The following is a 17674-nucleotide window of genomic DNA, read 5'->3' as shown; positions in this document are numbered from 1 at the left end:
TCTTCTTATCATTGGCATGAGGCACATGGGTTCAATGGTAACGCCCTAGGATCCGTACCAAAGTAATGCAATATAGCAAATAGGAATCAGGTAAGCTCCTATACGTCTTACGGTGATAATTTACATATTAGCCGGATATTAAATGCCCGCGAAAATATAATACAGTACAAGCAGTGTACACGGTTATTATCGTCGGTTATAAGGCATCCATTGCCGTACGGTGTCGGTGGTGGCTGAACGCATGTAATTGTCGACGGCGATTGTATGTCGGCCTTGCCACATAGAGCTAAGAACATGCCTGATCCTCAAGGCATTTTGTCGGCCATGCCGATCGGTGTTGTCGACGTCGATTCGTGTAAGCTCTTTGTGTGTTTTTCATACTTGAACGCTAGTGTTTTAAGGGAAAAGCAGGAATTGCTTTCTGGAACGCCTAGTTCCATACCATAGCTCACTGAAAAATTTAGTACACAGTCGCATACGATGGAAAAAGCAACATCTTCCCTTAAGCTCCAAAACTTGAATTTTGGATCACAACGACGTTTTTTTCAGAAGCCTTAACGAGAGGTTACACAAAAAGAAGACCTTACATTCTGCATATTTATTTAACTAAAATGGACCAAAGACAAATGAAAGATTATCTCAAGACCAAATGAAGTACTTCGCAAAGGTTTGTGTAATTTCCCTTGAGCTTAAAAGTCACCCGTATGAAATATGTCTGAGTCAGGGTGTCGGGAAATGCATTTGTATATTGCCTCCTGTAGCTGCAAGGTAGCATATCTCCCTACCCGCTTGAGAGTTTACAGGCTTCCGTATTCTCGCTCGAATGATTAAATTGGCGAGTTATTTTTGATGTCTGTTTGCATCCCCGCATTTCGTCTGTATCAACTGATATTTTGATATCACAGTTGTAGATTTCATTAAAGGTATATAGTCACCTGTAATCTATATGGTCAAAGGGGCGTTCCTTGGTATTCAAAATACCCATGTGGGGGTGCTGTGTTTAAAAAGTGGCCACCCGCTTAAACTCTGTGATTGGTTAGATTTTCTCTTTCCATGGTAACTGTGGCAAAATTGGAACAGGTGACAGTATGCCTTTGATATGTTATGAGGAAAATTTAAACGATCGTCGGCGAGAAGTACCATGGTCCTTACCCGGATTATCCACCATGTTGCAGTATTTGACTCTTTGTATGAAGCATGCGTATTTGCTGAGATGTTTACAGGGGGAAATTAGCCATATATGGATTAGTAACTTCATCGGTAGAGAGGGAAATCGTAACTGGGGAATTAAATATTTATGGGGCAGTCTCTGACTCGCTTGGCAAGGTGAAAGGTGCTTTTGGGGATCGAGGTTATGTTTGAATTAAACTTTGATATTTATGGGTCAATGAGGTGTGATAAAATTCAATATAAAAGAGTTGGGTGAACTTAATGACTTGCTAGGGCTAATAATTTCTGACTGGGAAATCTATGATATAGCCACATTTTATTATCTGGAAAACAGATAAATATCGAATTGTATTGATACGAGAGAGAAGTTTTGTCGAAGGTAGTTGTTCCTCCTCGGTCTAATGTGCGTTCTTTCTTTTTTGAGTTGCTTGAGCTTTTCTTACTTTTCGAAAAACTCTGATTTTAGCACTTAATTTTCTTTGTTTCTACAGTTATCTATTATGTCGTTAATATGTAGTTTGCGAGGGTTGTTGTGTGAACGTGTTTGTCGGGCGAGTACGGCAAAGCAAGCTGGCTGGCAATTAGTGTAATGCTCAGTCAGCATTCAGTACACGCTTGAAGTAATATGCGGGAGGGTGGATTTGACCGTGGAACTTTTTCTAATTATGTGTTCACAGGAAGATACCTTTTCTAGCGTCAGATCAGTATCAAATATTAGGCAGGCAGCTAAGGGATGCATCAATATCATCTTGAGAGACAAAAGGGTCAACATTTCCAAACAAAGACATGCTATTCTTATGCTACCAAGACTACAAATGTTTACTGGAGTAGAGAGAGCAAACATACTCCCCCATATAATTCCACACCAGGTTCGTAAGTTTCAGGACATGTGAATATTCATTTCGTAAAAGCAGCATAACAAAAGCAACACTTTTGGCGGTGCATATTTTATTTCAATTTTCCCACATCTCCAGGAATCGACAGGTCCATCTCTTCATGAGTGTTAGGGCACACAGTACAGAAGCCTGACATCGCGCACATCTCTAGTATTTCCCTCAAGGGAAATATTCACTGGATTTGAAAGGGAATAGCGGTGTACGTGTACATTAGCGCAAGTCTCTGTGAACTTTAGAAATTACGCTGCAAGATGTTGTATTCATTATAAGGGGAAGATGTGAAGGCCGAATCTCGACAAGCAACAAAAGCAAACATGTTCAACCATGAGATTCATTCAGAGGAGTGCAAGTGTATCGCTATCATTTCATGTATATACGCACGAATATTGCATTTGTCTAGCAGTAGGGGTTCGACGGCTGTACGCATGTTACTGTCTATAATGCACGTTTACTCTGGTCTCATGTCGTTCGATATAATAGAGCCAGACAGTTCTCTTCTCGCGCGAAAAACTGTACAGTAATATTTCAGAAGTTTGTATTTTGTGTGTTTTGCTTTGAGATTAGTGGGTATTATATATCGTATACATTCATACATGCCACGCAATCAGACTACTCAAATCACGAACAAAGATAAAACACTTTTTCGTATGCTGATAAAGCCGGTAATTTGGTGGAGGATATATTCTGGTGATGATTCGATTCAGAATATATTCTGACGACATATTCTTCTTATGACGTTATGAAATGTTCTGTAGGTATCTATAAAAATACACATAAATGACGATAAGTGGGGGATATAAATATCAAGTGCGTTTGAACTCAGGGTCGAACAAAGAGTATATTTAGGCAAAGTTTTGAATGAAGGGAAGGTTGATGATAATGAAAGTCAGAATATTGAATACTATGTTCTTTAAGGTTGATAGTAACCATCATTTTACACATGAAAAATGTTCGATGATAAAATGGCCTTACGATGAAACAGTATTTAAAATTTTCTTAAAAAAGGGTCTGTGGATAATGATCCAGTTTGTTTTTGGTTTCCGAATTGACCTGATAGAAGATTGGAAAGGTTTCCCTTTTTCTATTTTCACGAAAATTAGAAAAAGGAGAAACCCGATTTGCTTTCAATTTCCGGATTGACCTGAATACTGTGAAGATGAAAGGCTTCGGATACAATTCGGATTTTGGATTTCCCCGACACGCCGGCCAATACTTTGATACTTGGCTAGAATATTGCGGGTATTACACTCACCAGACCTAGGGCGAAACAGCGTGGCCAAGGAACGGTCAGGAAACGAAGTTGCTTCCGCCAAAATTGCAAATAGTCGACATACGTCATGGGTCTGGGGTCTATAGGGACTTGGTTTACCTCTACTATACTGAACAAAGAGGGTCTTTTACGAAAACACATTTACACAGTACACTTTAAAAGTGTGTAAATTGTTGAGTCATGCAAATCGCTAATGTGATCTTTGCGTACATCCGGGTAATCTGACAAGTATCTTTATAACTCTGTTATTGGTCGTCATGCGACTTCCTCTTCGGAGAGCACATAGCGTACCTATATTTCACTGTCAGTGGCACAAACATTAAACTAAGGGTTGGCAATTTCTGTGATATTTTACAAAACTATATATGAAACCCGTTTGCTATAGAAACATCCGAAGATAAAAGATGACTTTTACTTTTAATTAGTTTCTGACTGAAGAAATTAATAATACTTCAAATTAAGAGATGTATAAATCTTCCGTTAACATGGCTCAGTTCATCTCCGGGATCATTAATTATCTGATATGTGACAGCTAGTAAAATTACAATAGAACGGGCGAAGATAAGATTCCCTAGTACTGCGTCGTTGTTGGCGGCGAATGACTGTCTTGCCGTTTTCGTTGACTAGGAGACAGTAGCATTTCATTATATAAACTAAATGTTTCTTATAGTATGGAAGCTCGTCCACCATCTTTTGTACAATGAATTTGTCCATCGCAAATTCTTTTTCCTTCCAAATCCATTACCAATGCAACGATGGAATTAGTAAATCTTTTTAGAGTAACCTTCACCTTTTCATTTATTATATACTTGATCAAGTTTTGTTTTGTTTTGAAAACTGTGTACAATGAAAATACAACCCAAGGTAGTATGCACCTCGAAAGCGAAAGACTTAAACTTTTGCTCAAACTTTCCTTAAGGAATCTTTCAATCATTCTCTTTCAAAATTAAGAATAAAAGTCAGGGGTCACCGTGTAAATTTTAGTACTAGAGAAACAAATTACCCAAGATTTATCGATATTTAACACTCAAAATGGCCACATCCCTGTGTTAACTCTATGGAGAAAAATTAAATTTTCGAGCTTCTAAAAAAAAGGCTAATAAAAAGTTTCCTTACATCAAGAGCTTTAAAATGAACCCCCACAAAAGGTAGATTAGAAAAGAATTGTAGAAGTTTGAGAGTCTGAATATCTGTCCCCGAGGCGCGTTCTACCTTCAATCCATTTAGAGTTGATAACAGTTGATTGCTAATAAAGTAGAAACTTCTGAGAGCCGTTACATGTCAATCAGCACCTTGGTTTCAAATCTGCCATTCTAGTTCTTTTCACTGTGTTCAGGAAAGTGGTAAATCCTAAGAGACCTTTCTGTCAAGCAAATTGAATTTGTTACGGAATGAAGTTCCATAATGAAGAAAGAAGTGTACATCAGTAGTGGTTACTTCAGTACAGTATGCAATTGGTAGTAAAGCGGCCGCCATTGCTAAATTCTGAATCGTAATATCCCCGTCGTCATCCACAGTAGAACGCTCCGAAACAATAGCAAATGTTTGCTGAGTCTAAATGTATGAACAACAGGTTTTCTAAAAATCACGGTTATCCTACCAAACGTCAAAGAAGAACTAGCTCATTGTATGCGTTTCGGCCTTAACTACAACACGCGTAAAGTCAAGAAGAATCATGCGTACTGTAAATACCGACCATCTGTTAGCTGTCCTCTATTTTAAAGCTTATTAATCTGCTCAAATTTGCATGAATGTGATGGACAGTAGATTTTTGTGATTACGCTCATCTATCATAATAATTTAAGTATCTATATATCTATCCATCTATCTATCTATCTATCTATCTATCTATCTATCTATCTATCTATCTATCTATCTATCTATCTATCTATGTGCTATGTAGCTATGTTGCTATGTTGCTATGTGGTCTATGTGTGGATGAGATGACGAAAGGATTCATTAAAGTGGTATTTTTGTCTCCGACTCACCTGATTTGATTTTAATGATTTCAAATTGCACAAAATTAAGAGTTTATTTCAAATTTCCACATTAACTTTAAATCACTTGAAACACTAATTTAAAGGAATATTAACGTTGCTACGGTATATCCAAATGTGCATGATGTTGAGACCGAAAGATGCTGATGAGGAGTGTTATGATATTCTAATTCTAAATTGTTACCAACTTTGTGAGATTGCCATTTTTAATTTTAACGATACACATAAGTCACTTGCATACTAAACAAATGAAACCAATCCAAAATCTTGAATTACGTCAGGGAAGTACTCGCCTCGAATTTGAAAGTCTTTACTTTGGCCACGCTTTCTGTAAGGAAACTCCAAACCTTTCCTTTTGAAATTCACAATAAAAATCAGGGTCGCTGTGCAAAATTTGATAGTTACTAATCGATATTCACAAAACTAATTCAATGAAAAATTAATTTATCCCATGAGCTCCAAATGAGCCCCTAAAATCGTCAGACCAAAACGTATTGCAAAAGTTTGAACGCCGACAGCTGTCCCCTCCAGGCGCATACTACCTTAATTAGCTACATTGTTGAAAGACGCATGCGCGTATGGTGACAGTCCGAACAATATTTTGCCATTGTCGCAAATACCTGCGTTACATCATTGTAAACTTTTGCACACAGTAAATAGAAGCACTCGAATGCTAGGATTATTCTACGGTAATCCTCATTCGGTCACTATGAACATAGGATATCAAACTAGCTTCAATAAGCTTTTGGAAATAGGAAAATATTTTTTTTTTGGAAATGTTACGAATAATCATAAAGTTCAACTTACCTCTATAGCTACTCATGGAATATCGTTCTTTCTACTGAATCGTAACACAGTTCAAGGTGTCTACGGTGTTTTTCTCTGGCAGTCATGCCATCTGGACAGAAGGAAAAGCTCTGCCTTGGCTCGCATTGATCAGATTTATAGTGTCATGTAGGCTTGCAAGCACCTCCGCTACCTCTGTATCTCTGAAGATGATTTGCTGTCAGATCCCGCACACTGTGAACCGCCCTACAACGTAGGGAAAAGAACCTTTATTGTTTAAATTACGTGCTACCTCTGCCATCTTCACGAATGCTTACGCCCCGCGGCGAAAATGATATTCACTGTTCAGGTTTTGCTACCCTAGCAGGCGGGAACCCTGGCTTACATCCGACAAAGGCGACTGAATACGACACAATATTGACTTAATGACTTTATTCCCTACGTCATACAAAATTGATTAGAAAACGAGAATGACTTTCATTGATCAGACTTCATATGGAGTGAGTTGACTTTGATCTCAAGTATGTCGCCAGCGCACATCGCCAGCTCGCCAAACCAATCTTTGCTGCGAGCTAGGACTGAAAAAGCTATCCATCAGACGATGTACTCATGCGCATACCGTCGGCCGATAGATCAAAGAGTGTACTATTAGTGTTTTGACCGTTGCAACCTTTACACCTATATTTGACGTTTTTGCAATCAAAAAACACTTTAGTATGTTTTTGTGGTTTTTTGCAGTTACCTTACCAGCACGAGTCTACAAATTTCATGGTCAAGTGACCTAATACAATCTGTTTCGTTTGTATGATCCCTGAATGTAACTCCGCTAATATTATACATTACAATTTATATTGATAACATAGACGGCAAAGTACACAGCATACACACTGGATAAATATTTTAATGGCTGAAAAAATAGCAGGCACATACATGTTCCTGCTTTAGTTAAGCTAGCACTGTGGGTTGTCTTGGAATGCTTCATAATAAGAGCCTAGAATATGTTTTGAATAATACTAATAATGTATATAGGTTTAAAAGTAACAAAAGAATTGCGGCGAGATCACTAGGAACTTAAGGCACGGTTCAGATCATTAAAAATCGATAACAGTAATGCTCGTACAATAAGCACATGCATGGTTGTATACAATGCTCTATGATAACTTATCGTAGGGTCCGGAACAAACATATGTAGCCGACTTATATACGTTTAGGTAAAATTGCTACGCTCAAAGTAAGGTGTTTACAGTGCTATAGTGCTGCTCTTCTTCTCTTTGAATATAAACGATTCATGGTTCTTATCTTTACCTCAGCTTTAAAACTACACATCTCTGTCTATCTCTAACTACCAAGTCTACTGCTATCTATTGCAAAGTACAGCATTGTTGGTGACATCGGAAATAAATAAGAACTGATAATATCTTTCCATAAAATGATGACGATGCTATATTTATACCACACTCCAACAAATTACGAACCTTATAAACTTCGCACATAAAGTTTGTCAACCTACTTTGACGTTATCTCATAAAATGGCAATTATTATTGGCGAGTACAATAATACAGCACTACCAATTTACATATGTTCATAACAGAACGGAAGCGGGATCCTCTGGTGCGTATTTCTCATGTAGTTTTATTTTGCCTTGAATTATTAAATTGTATGTCCTGTTCTATTCGGCTGTGTACAAATCAAGCAATATCCCCGTGGCAACCCACGTGACAAGGTAATTTTAACATCGTATCCCAGCTTGAAGACGATATTTTATTCAAATACTCAAAATAAATTGCCATCATATAAGAATAAATGATATTTATGTTTTCCGTCATTAATTTCCCTATACGATCAGTCGCCTTAATACATGGATATTAATTTATTCACTAGTATCATGATTTACGATAGCGATGTCCACCAACGGAGCCCTGTATGCGTCTTCGCCAGCACGTATGCCAGCTCATATATTACATCCTACTAACAAAAAGCAAACTCAGTTATATCGTCATATTGAGAAGAAGATGTCGAATTAAAAAAAAACGAAAAAACGAAACATCGATAACACGACGCCTGAGTTTCGAACGGTAAGTAGAAGTTATATGGGCGTGAAATGTCAATCTGAATATGTACAATCCCTTGTACCCACTTTTACATCGAATCGTCTCATGCATGCCATGATGGTGATAAGTTCGAATCAAACTGAAGATAAAAACAATTTCTGATTTCACTGATATTTTCTTATCATTTATCTGTACACATACATATATTCGTGTCAGGTTTTAATTTTCTCGCCCTTTCTGCGATATCACGCCTTCCAATCTCTTTTTTGTTACAGAAATAATAGAATAATAGAAAGAGAAATGTAATCTTTGACGGGAGTATACTTGACGTTAATCTGCTACAGAGCTGTAATTCAATCTAGCCAAGTATCTTCCGATGGATTAATTATTCTAAGTAGACTTGCGTGATTATAACTTAAGGAATTCGATGGCAAGTCAGCAAAATGGAAATGAATAGAGTAAAATATCTCAAACAGACTTCTTATTCACAAAGCAAAGCGTCTTATTTTCATTCCATAAGCATGTGCTCCTTCCGTAGGATTATAGTGGCTTGCGAAGGCGTCATCCAATATCCACCCTCTACTTTGAATACTGCAAACACAGGGCTTGAGACGCGGGTTTAGTCAAGCAGAAGAACTTGATAAGCCCCTCGCCTTGATAGCTTTTTCTGGATTATATGGGACGTACGTTTTCACAAACTATTTTAGTATTTTTTCAGGGGAAAGCATATTTGCGAGTTTATGACGTTTGATAGACAAGTGTTCACATTCCAAGAGGGCATTATCGACTCAAGTCCGGCGAGAAATAACACCCTGAGGTGAGAAATATGTAAATGATGCCCGCGGTTAAGAAGGTGACAGTGAATCTATGTTGCTTATTAATGACTAGCAGTAAACACTCTTCTTGCAGAAAAATCTTCCTTAGACTACTTCATCCCGTTAATGCTCTCTGTCATTAGAACAACCCTTCTCAATATTTTTTCACGGATGCAAAACACAATGATGAACTTGTTGCTGCTTTAAATGTACATCCAAAGCAATTAAACTGACTGGATAACATGCGTTGTTCATAGCGATGACGATCCAGGGAATATTCTCCCGTGTTTAGTGTACTTGGCGTACAGTAAGGCTCACAGAACTAATGTACAGGGGCATAACTTTTGTGATTGTGGCAACGATTTGCCTGACTGCTCAGATGCGTAATGTTCTAATTACATCGTTCTTGTTTTACAAGCGTGCATGACAACAGCAAAGTAAAACCGTACCGATGTTGAGCTGTGATATAAGACCGAATAAAAGAGCAGTGTTTTATAGAACTTGTCAAATTTTTGCTAGGCGAGGTAGATTGAATGGGGAAAAAAGTATGTACGAAAAGGTTCATTCCCATACGGATGACTCAGTAGCAGTTACTCACAACAATTTGTACAGATGGTCGTGATAGAGGCAGAAATGGACTAATGAAGGAAAAACATGATTTTGTTGTTATAATCTGTTATCTTATGTCACCCATCGGTAAGTCCGTTTTAAGATACAATAATTGAAGATTCGAATTCATCTCTTCCCTTTCAGTATCGTTTGCACTCCATAATGTACTCGGCTCGTACATTATGTCGTGCAACGTTTGCTTTCGTTCATTATGGGCTTGGAGGGAGTACATTATTGCCTAAATAATGAACAAGATCGGGATGCTGCCTATCAAACTTTACACAATATGACCCTCGGGTACATCGTTAGAAGGGTAACCACGGAGAAATGCACTCTCAGGATTTCCATTGACATATTGACAAGAACGACAACAAACTTTTACATCTTCTGAAAAGCTCTGTTGATTCGACTTTCAGAATGTTCTCCTCGAGTTCCGACTTCTGAATCGTTCAAAGGGTATAAAACTAGAAAGCACGTCAATTGCATATAGAGAAACCGATCAAGCCTTAGTTCAGTCTTCCTTTTTGTAATCAATTCAAGTTTAATTATTCCAGATACTAGTAGTCAATTAAGTTAAGATAGTTCGCGTCTCGAAAATAAAGACTGACTTCCTCAAGCAGACTTTCAAACATTCTCTTTCTAAATGTGTAGTCAATATAATGAATTTCATGTGTGCACACGTGTACGTTAATATATATCTTCGAGAAAAATCGGTTTTATTTGAGAAACGCAAGTTGGTGTCAACCTACCGTGATATTGTTTTTCACGTCGCAACGTTTGGATATTTCTCACAGCATTTATTTTAATCTACATATAAATCGAGTTTTAATCATAAGATTAAACCATGCACGGTAATCGTTGTTATGGTAAATAAGGAAGCGACTGTTTGGCAGAATTCAAACGTATACCTTTTTTTATTAATACCAACTGTACACTTTACGCTGTAACTTTTGTGCATCTGATAACATATCCCGATAGAACAGTGTCAGCGGAGGTGTCGCCATGGTAACTTTAATCAGTAGTCTTAGCGACGGCGGATGTAAAAAGGTCTGCGTAAAATCCACTGTCGAGAACGAGGAAATAATTGGCGTTATCAGTCTTCTCCCTTTTAAAAATGCAGACGTATTTCAAATCTTATCAAACAAACGCAAATTGAGATTTGTGGTTGACTATTAATATTTAATTTGCAAATTCCTAGAATTGGAGTACATATTATAGAAAACTTCTCCCATTGATCGGATTCAGGCTTTCTGTGTTAGATAGCACAATATTCCCCATTTATATCATTTATATCTCTTTTGCTGAATGTTGATACTGAGCATACTTTTCTCAAAATCATTTGTTTGCAAAGACTCATTCGATTTTCAATAATATGTCAACCCGAGATTAAAATTCAGATTGAACACTTGTTTGGCAAGATTTTTTGTAAACTGGGAATAAGAGTCATTTCAGTTGTTCTTATTATATTTTCACCACTTTTTTGAATATCAGTCTTTCAATTCCTGACATTAAGTATGAGAATAGAAATGTAAAACACAATTGTCGTTTTTCTACATAAACAATTTTTTTCAAATTAGATCTTAAATTTCAGAAAAGTAGTATCAAGTTTTTAATGTAAATTATTTTTTTTTCATAAGTTCAAAAATAAAGGTGTAATGCCATACATGTGTATAGTTTAGATCGTTTGCTTTTCTTCAATGTAAAGTATAAGTGGTTGTCATGTCATCTGTGATGGGAAACATTGTTTTAAAAAGTGTTTAAGGTTAAGTGCAACATTACATTAAATGCTCAAATCCGATGATTTGATCTCACTTTTGATAAGACTAGAAACAGAGCATTATATTATGTGTTTGGCGTGCTTCCCTTGAAAAAGCCGTACAAGTTCGGTTTTATTCGGCGTCCATACTGCTGTACATTGGTAATGATTGAATGCAAAAGAGAAGCCATTTCAGAACGACGTGCATACCATCTGAATGAGAACATCAGTTTTTCATGTAGGATTGTGTTTCGCATTGTACCATGGCACTCGTCTTTCGGCTATCAGGTGTTTGTATCTCGGGAACCAAAGCAACGATATCAATGACAGAGAATGAGCGTTTTCAATCGGAACAAATATATACGATATCGTTTGATCAAAGCATTAGATACATCGTCCTCGAGAAATCAATTTTACAGAAAACCACACACCGTTCTCAGAGAAATCATATAACCCAACAAACCTTTGCAGGCGATGTTGTCTATAACAAAGGCAACATAAATAGGCTTGTAACTTCAACAATATGTTTGGCGGAAGAGGTAAATTTGAACAGCATGTCAAACGCCGAATTACAAGGAATGAAATCAGTTAATAAACGGAGATTGCTATATATATTATAGCACATCTCAGTGAGTAAAAAGATAGGCATACAGGAGAGCGGATAAAATTGTTTGAAGATCTTTTTAGTACGTGGAAACTGATGGTAATACGTATGTGTGTAAATATATACATTTATGTGGTGGAGGCCAGAGTACCGTATAGATACGCATATTTCCGTATTAAGTATTTAACAGAGGTATTCCCGGCGTCATGTCGATTTGGCTTTTTGCTACTTATGGACGATGTTATTCCCTAACAAAGGCATTCATTCATATAAATCGCCGAAAGTGATCCTTTTAAGTAGTGGACATTTCTCTGGTTTTCACGGCATGGGATTTCGTCGCTTGCGGGCATCAAGACTACGTATCCTTGGTTCAGAATCGCAAGTTCACTTGCTATTCAGTGTTTTTTATAGAGATATTTCCTGTTCTAAGCCTGTACTTTATAACGGTGGATCTTCTCATTGAACAAAATATATCCAGAGTAAGTATTTTTGTGGCGGGTGTCTTTAGAGTGTTTTTAAAACATATTTACCCTCTAGATCTAAGGTAAAATTTACAATTAAAGATAAGGCGTTTAACTTGTTATTCAGACCTTTTTGCAGTATATGGGTGAAATTTTGTTCATCAGTCGATGCACTACTCATGTACGTAGTCATCGTCCACAGGTACTATCGATGTGCTTTCATATCTCAATCGAGGTACCTAGCAATTTCTTAAATGTCAAGTTCGTACTTTACACTTCATAATGTACATGTAGATTCCAATAATTCCAAAGATTCTTGTCTGTTTAAGGAAAAAATCTGAAAAAAAGCGCCTCGTTTCAAGCCAACATGATAGCAAATTGAAACCGAACATGCAACCCACATAATGTATATTACGTTTATTTGTAGGTAAAGACTCTAAGGAACCGAGCCAGATCACTGCCCATAATACAAAGCTGACATGAGAAACAATTTAGCGAGCATTGTATCACCCCTATTTGTAACAATCAACCCTATTTGTAACAAAACTTAATTTTCAAAAAAACTTTGCCGTATTTGTTGAAATATTAATAAAATATGGCATATTGTATGTTTGGGAGCAATTTTCTTTTTTTTCCTTGTCAAACTCATTTTCCGAAACTGCTTTTGTTACAAATTGGGTTGATTGTTACAAATAGGGCGACATGTCAACCCTATTTGTAACAATCAACCCTACTTGTAACAAAACCTAATTTTCAAAAAAAAATTGGCCATATTTGATGAAATCTTGATGAAATATACATATTTATATTTTTGGGGACAATTTTCTTTTTTTTCCATGTCGAAACTCATTTTTTCCGAAAATGCTCGTTAGATTAAATGTTGTTGTGCAGGTTCCTAGGGATAAGAGGCCTACTCGTAAGATATAATCAAGTCGTGCAGATACATGCCAAAAGTTTGTTTCAGGGCAATTTTCACCAATTTCGGTCAAAAATGTTAAAAATCTTGTTTTCTGACCGAAATCATACTAAACCTATATTGGGTTAACTTTTGTTACAAATTGGGTTGATTGTTACAAATAGGGTTGACGTGTCAACCCTATTTGTAACAATTTGTAACAATTGTAACAATTTGTAACAATCAACCTACTTGTAACAAAAGTTTCATCAAATACGGCCAAGTGTTTTTGAAAATTAGGTTTAGTTACAAGTTGGTTAAACTTTGTTACAAATAGGGTTGATTGTTACAAATAGGGTTGACACGTCAACCCTATTTGTGACAATCAACCCAATTTGTAACAAAATTTGACCCAATATAGGTTTAGTATTATTTCGGTCAGAAAACAAGATTTTTAACATTTTCGACCGAAATTGGTGAAAATTGCCCCAAAACAAACTTTTGGCATGTATCTCCATGACTTGATTGTATCTTACGAGTAGGCCTCTTATCCCTAGGAACCTGCACAACAACATTTAATCTAACGAGCATTTTCGGAAAAAAATGAGTTTCGACATGGAAAAAAAAGAAAATTGCCTCAAACATATAAGTAATATGTATATTTCATCAAGATTTCATCAAATATGGCCATGTTTCTTGGAAAATTAGGTTTTGTTACAAGTAGGGTTGATTGTTACAAATAGGGCTGACATGTCGCCCCTATTTGTAACAATCAACCCAATTGTAACAAGGAAAACAAAGAAAATTGCCCCCGAACATACTAATATGTATATTTCATCAAGATTTCATCAAATACGGCCAAGTTTCTTTGAAAATTAGGTTTTGTTACAAATAGGGTTGATTGTTACAAATAGGGTTGACATGTCACCCCTATTTTGTAACAATCAACCCAATTTGTAACAAAAGCAGTTTCGGGAAAATGAGTTTTGACAAGGAAAAAAAGACAATTGCCCCCAAACATACAAATATGCATATTTTATTAATATTTCAACAAATACGGCAAAGTTTTTTTGAAAATTAAGTTTTGTTACAAATAGGGTGATTGTTACAAATAGGGGTGATACAAGCATGGTTGAAAATGGGAGGGGTTTGGAAAATTTATCGTAATCAAGGGAAACCCTCATCTTTGTATCAAAGGTAATTAAACAAAGACATTGCTTGCATCTGAAAGGAAAATCTTTTTTTCAAATTTTTCATTAAAAACAGACTTAAAATCAGATAATTTATTGGCAATACTGCAACATCAGTCCATCGTTAAATGAGTCACGCACCCTATTAATATAACAAATGTATATGTTCGTGAATTTCTTCCTACCTAGATAAGAAGAATTATTGTTCTTTAAATTATGCTTTAATGACTGAAGATGTTATGAATAGTATTCTAATTTCCGATGTATGAAAAAGTACTGCTTATATAGTTCAATGTTATGCAGATGGTGGCTTAACGTAAATATGACATTTAATCATTTAAACTTGGAATAATTAAAGGGTGTTGTGCTCAGGGCGAGATCGGGGACTGTGAGAATAATCAATAATGTGATCAATATTTGTAGATGCAGAAGGGTATAGATGAATGCTTTGCTGTAACAGACAATAAATGTTCGTAAATATAAAGACTATCGACGGACAAGTCATTTGGTATGTCTGGATTCAAACATTTCAAAACTTGTATTGTCAAAGGAATGGTGCAATTTTCCAAATATAGCAGTTTATTGTAATCATCTCATATGTTTTAGCTTCCTCTTCACAGAAATATGACAATACCCAGGATTCTACTTGTCTTTTGTGTTTCTCGTCACAGTTATGGCTCCATTATCGTCACTTCCCCTTCGTCTTCAATATTTGTACAGGACTATCAAAGTCGCTATCTCGACCTATTTGTACAGGACTGTCAAAGTCGCTATCCTTACCTATATCCTTAAGTACAATGTCACCTTCACTTACGTATGATCCACCTGTATCAACTTTGTTCTAATCTGTGCTTCTCATACTTCTTGAAAAAATCCCGGCTTTAAACTTGTCAACCTTTTTATAGATGAGAGAGAGAGAGATGCGCTTGTTGTAACTGTCACTAGATAGGATTTGATTCGCTTTTTAATCGCTAAAAATTATTGCAATAATTGTACATACTAAAGCCTTTCGACATAATTTGAACTAGAAACTGTGTATCTTCAGAAATTTCAATTTATTGAAAGATTGGGATTCTCCAGTCCATTGTTGGCATTATTTGAAACTTGCCCCTGCTTCGTTGGTAGTTTCTTTTGTACCTTCTGAATCAACAAATACAATACAATGTAGTCTTTTTTCTCATTGCAGGTGAACTGTTGTAAAACGTACTTCCCAGGTTTGCTCTGGTAAATCTTTCACTACCGAAACTGAGCTTTTTTGTGCCACGCAAATGAGTGTTTCTGATATGTTTTCTGTTGAAAAGAGTCAAATTAGAAAAATATCGCCAAGGTTGTTTGTTGACTCATCTTGAAGGTAAGCCATTGAAATCAAAACTTTCACTTTATTAATAGTTTCTGCAGTCATCACACAGTTTTGCAAGACCCATACATATTCAGTATATTCAGATATAGCTGCTTGACTCTAAATATTGAATGTCCGAAAATGTCAAAAATTTATTAGATTTATCCTCCTGCAAAGAATACAATCAAATTTGTCTAGCTGTCTGCAGCAAAATATCATCTTGATTGATCGGTGTTTTGGTTGATGTATTGATTTGTAGGAGATTGCTTGATACAGAACATATTAATCGATGTATTAGGAGAAACTAAACGCGAAATCTTAAGTATTTTACGGTGTAAGTGAAGTATTTTAAATAATCTTTAGATACAGAGAAAGTAGAAATGATGCTTTTAATGTTGGGTTTTATGTTCCTCTTCTTTGTCCCTCTGTACAAAATGACAATGAATGAATGGCTGAACTTGCCACTTTCAGTTTTCGAAATGTACATTCACTAATGGCGTTATACACTCAGTGTTGTAACATGTAACATTGAACTGTTTTGGTCGATGCATTTCTTGATAATGATGTTGATTTACAAGATGTATGTTTTATTTCCTGACAACAGTCAAAGTGAAACTCAAATGTATTTGCCAGAAGGGCCAGTTGATGATAAAAGGCAATGCTATCGACACAAATAGTTAACGATTTATTTAATAGCGCTCCAACGCCCGCGAGAAGCGTTGTTTTCATAGTATTGACCAAATGACTTCCCTTTCTGATGCGAAACAGACGCTTGTTGTTTAAACACGGCGTCAATGAAATCGAAAAGTTTCTTGCTGATAATAGGTTAAAGACTAGAGAACGCTTGGTAAGTAGAGAAAGCCGTATGCACAAAAACTATAATATTACTCAGCTTAAAGACATGCAAAATCGCATGTATTTTTATTCTTGCTAAATTTGGAATTAAAGTGCCATTTATGCATGGGATGTTTTGTTTTATTTTCACCATTAGGAAGAAACAGAATATTACAGTCATAAACTATATATATATATATATATATATATATATATATATATATATATATATATATATATAATTCTTATATATATACAAAATGTATACTTTGTGCCCTATATATATAATGTATATACGTATTCACAAAAGGTCAGTAGGTAATAAATGTCGTTTGACTATATTGATATTAATTTATGGCTTTAGGAAATGCTACACAGTCTCACGAAAAGCAAAAGTCTGGTATCCGATGTTATTTCCATATTTGATGGATGTGATCGATTTCTTGCCCTCGTCTGCATCGACTTTTCAGCAACTACTGTAACCATCGTGGATGTCGACACTGTGATTTACGTGTAGTTAACCATATAATCGTCACAGATTAACAAATTGCGTGTGTCCACTCCGGCTAGTCTAAATAGGTTGAACTGTGGTGCAAAGATTATCAGCATCGCATTGGAGGCGGGGTAGCACCAGATGGATGGCCGTCATATAACACAGCCGTTTCACTTCTATTTTTGTCCTCCCATTGTTACGAACCCAAATGCCACATTTAATCTCTGTTAGTACAACAACGACAGAAAGATTTAATGTATTCGCATCAATACTTAGCCCAAGCAAGCTAGGTGTGTTATGTGTCCGACATTCATCTACTCAATCTGTAAACCTCGGTCTTTTAAGAGCTTACTCGTATATAGGAAAAGTCAAATCAATTTCGTCACTGGCGCTGTATCCATGGTAACTGGTGGAGTATACCAACCACAAAGGAACTCACCAGACCACTTTCACAGGCTAGTCGAAACACATAGCATGACCCTGGCAAAATGCAGGAAAATTATTAAC

The 17674-nt window shown here is 36.3% G+C and overlaps 1 protein-coding gene across 2 annotated transcripts in view; it reads right to left on the bottom strand.

Annotated features, from left to right (window-relative positions):
- LOC139138846 (galanin receptor 2b-like) overlaps positions 1-17674 on the bottom strand; it is a 76561-nt gene that overhangs the window by 46142 nt on the left and 12745 nt on the right. Inside the window, exon 2 of one of the 2 annotated variants that reach the window (XM_070707399.1) lies at positions 6141-6365. The exons of the other annotated variant lie outside the window; for it this stretch is intronic. The gene's annotated coding sequence lies outside the window, so the exon portion shown is untranslated. The remainder of the gene's footprint in view (positions 1-6140; positions 6366-17674) is intronic. 2 annotated transcript variants of the gene reach the window in all.

The sequence above is a fragment of the Ptychodera flava genome, chromosome 8 (assembly GCF_041260155.1).
Source record: "Ptychodera flava strain L36383 chromosome 8, AS_Pfla_20210202, whole genome shotgun sequence".
Taxonomy (NCBI): Eukaryota; Metazoa; Hemichordata; class Enteropneusta; family Ptychoderidae; genus Ptychodera; species Ptychodera flava.
This window is presented reverse-complemented; position numbering and strand designations above follow the sequence as displayed.